This window comes from Oryzias melastigma, linkage group LG6 (genome assembly GCF_002922805.2).
Source record: "Oryzias melastigma strain HK-1 linkage group LG6, ASM292280v2, whole genome shotgun sequence".
NCBI lineage: Eukaryota > Metazoa > Chordata > Actinopteri > Beloniformes > Adrianichthyidae > Oryzias > Oryzias melastigma.
Genome location: NC_050517.1, coordinates 22008735 through 22011296, shown reverse-complemented (window position 1 = coordinate 22011296; position 2562 = coordinate 22008735). Strand labels below are relative to the sequence as shown.

General features: G+C 37.3%; 1 protein-coding gene across 11 annotated transcripts in view; it reads left to right on the top strand.

Moving 5' to 3' along the window:
• Positions 1-2562, top strand: part of shank3a (SH3 and multiple ankyrin repeat domains 3a) — a 162893-nt gene that overhangs the window by 115723 nt on the left and 44608 nt on the right. The gene's annotated exons all lie outside the window — the stretch shown is intronic.

Sequence of the window (2562 nt, the reverse complement as noted above, 5' to 3'; positions counted from 1 at the left end):
TTGGAAAATACCATTTGGATTGAGACATGATACATTTATTTATTTATTTACAACATAAAATCAACCAAGTGAGATCACAGCAAACACACGTGATGCAGCAAAAAATGATCAAGCCATTATTACAGTCCAATGTGTGGAAACAAATATTTCACACTGGTTGAACTTTTGGCTCAAGATTTCCTGGATGGATTTTAGGTCAGCGAATTGGATCCAATCTGATGGTTCAAAATGAACGACTATGAATTGTATGGGTAACCACTTCCTTATTCTTTACCTAAAATTCAGTGGTTGCTGTTAATTTACAAAACCCTCCTTGGTCTGTCCTCTTCTTATTTGAGACAACTTTTGCATATCTCCCTTGTACAACACCTTCTCTGCGAAACTGATTCTGTTACAAGTCCCTAAATCAAACTCTTTTCAGTCTGCTGCACCCTGAGACTGGAATAATTTACAAAAAAAAAAAAACCTTAAAATGTTCACTTCTATTTCAAAAATAATCTTAATTTAAGAAAAATGTTGCTGTAACCTAGTTTTATGATTCCAATTATTTTAATGATTTTATTATTTTAGTTACTTTAATGATTATCCAGATTTTTTGTTTCTATGTGTTTTCTGTAACTCTTTATTTATATCTTTCTCAAAATGTCAAACCTTTTTTTTTTTTTTTTAACCTCTTTTGCCTGGATAAATAAAAGTTAAGTAAAATAAAAAACAAATTGGTAAAATGAATTGTTTGAACCAAATTACAATGGTTTGATTTTAACTCAAATTATGTTTTTTTTTTTTTTTCCCTCTTCTTGATTTAAAATAACCCATCCAAAAGTCTGTTTTTAATCTCAGAGTTGGGTTAAAAACAACCCAACTTGGGTTACTTTTAATTATGGAGTTTTTTGAGTGTAGAACAATGCAATACACAGCAAACTAATTGAGATGCACGCCTTAAATGTAAAAATGTGTTTATCTGGAGGCAGCCATTGAGGCATCACTGACAGTGAGAGCAACGTGTTTTAGTCTAGTGAAGCAGAAACGACATGCCAGTCTACAATTAAGCAATTTCCTCTGTCTGCGTCTCTACTAAGACTGTAGATCCTCCTCAAGTCGTGGTGCTAAATGAAGAAGCTCAATCTATTCCTGTCAGGTTTGAAAAGCAACGATGGGAAACTGGTTGTAGAAAAAAAGAGCTATTTCAGTTCAGAGACAGAGAAGGTGAAAAGAACAAACAAACAAAGGGAGCAGGTGACCATGTGAAAGAGGCAGTTTAAACCGTCACTGATTCTTTTGGTGGTTATCTGTCACCACGCCGCTCCTTCTCAAGCTCCCGCCCTGCACGGACAGAACCGCCCGCCCCCCAGCCAGCAGTTCATCTGCAGCCCCGGATCGAGGGGACGGAGAACAGGAGCCCAAACAAAGACAAAGTTTAGCACTGAATTAAAACCAAAACAATAAAAACACGCGCCACTGATAAGGAAAATGAGGCCACACATCAAAGACTCTTGATTGAATTCATTAGGAAAGCAATGTGGATTGCACTGATATGTGTTAATAGAGTGCGCAGCATCCAAGTTATTAAGATTCCCTTCACCGTTTTGAGTTTAAAAAGACAAAGCAGAGCATGCAGAGGGTCAGGAATACATGTTATTACATTTGTGATGTACAGAAGGTCACTGGTCACACATATGCTGCATATCTTCATTCTCTCTGTCACATATGCACACAGCACACAGCCTGTATCTGGGAGCTAATAGGAGATGTTTACTCATGGTAATGGAGGGGATAATGATGTGAGTATGAACTGCTCTTCCCTTTCTAATGATGCAAACAAATTACAGTGTCACTCATTTCCAGAAAAGCCACTGTTGTTCCAATCTGTTAGAATTGTGGAGCCTCAAAGATGTGTATCCCAACGAGCATTTTCTTCTAAGTTTAAATGTTATCAGTTCTTGTGCTTCCGTGTCCTGAAGGGTAGAATCTCCTTTATGAGTCGTACGATTCATGTATTTCTCATATAAAGTAGTACCTAAAATTGTTTGTGTTTTCATATCCAAACAACCATGCAAACTTTTTTTTCCTTTTGAGTTTGTTCAATCCATTCCCTTACTCTCCTCACATCGCAGCGCACTTGAATGACTCACAGCTGCATGAACAGCCCAGTCAGATCCAGCCTGAGCTATTTTTAGCCTGTCCATTAAGAAGTTTTGGAGTGTGTCTGCACTCCCCTTGAATGCTTAAGCATCAGTGTTGCTGCAGCAGCCGAGACAGACATGAGCAGAGCGTTTCGGAGGGGAGGGAAGCAGAGAGGCACGACGAGTGTAGGAAGATGACACAATAGAGGGATCAAAGAGGAAGTCAAATGGGGAACTATTAAGACTATTTCAAATATTCTCTTATCTTTGTTCTTGCTTCTTATGACCAACAAGCTCGTTAGATACTTCTATTACTAATATGGATTCATTTTACACATCAAAAGATCATTGTTAAAAACTACCTTGTTGGATAAACACTGAATAACATTGTGTTTTTTAAATAAATACTGATATTAAAACTGATGCAATGAGTCAATTA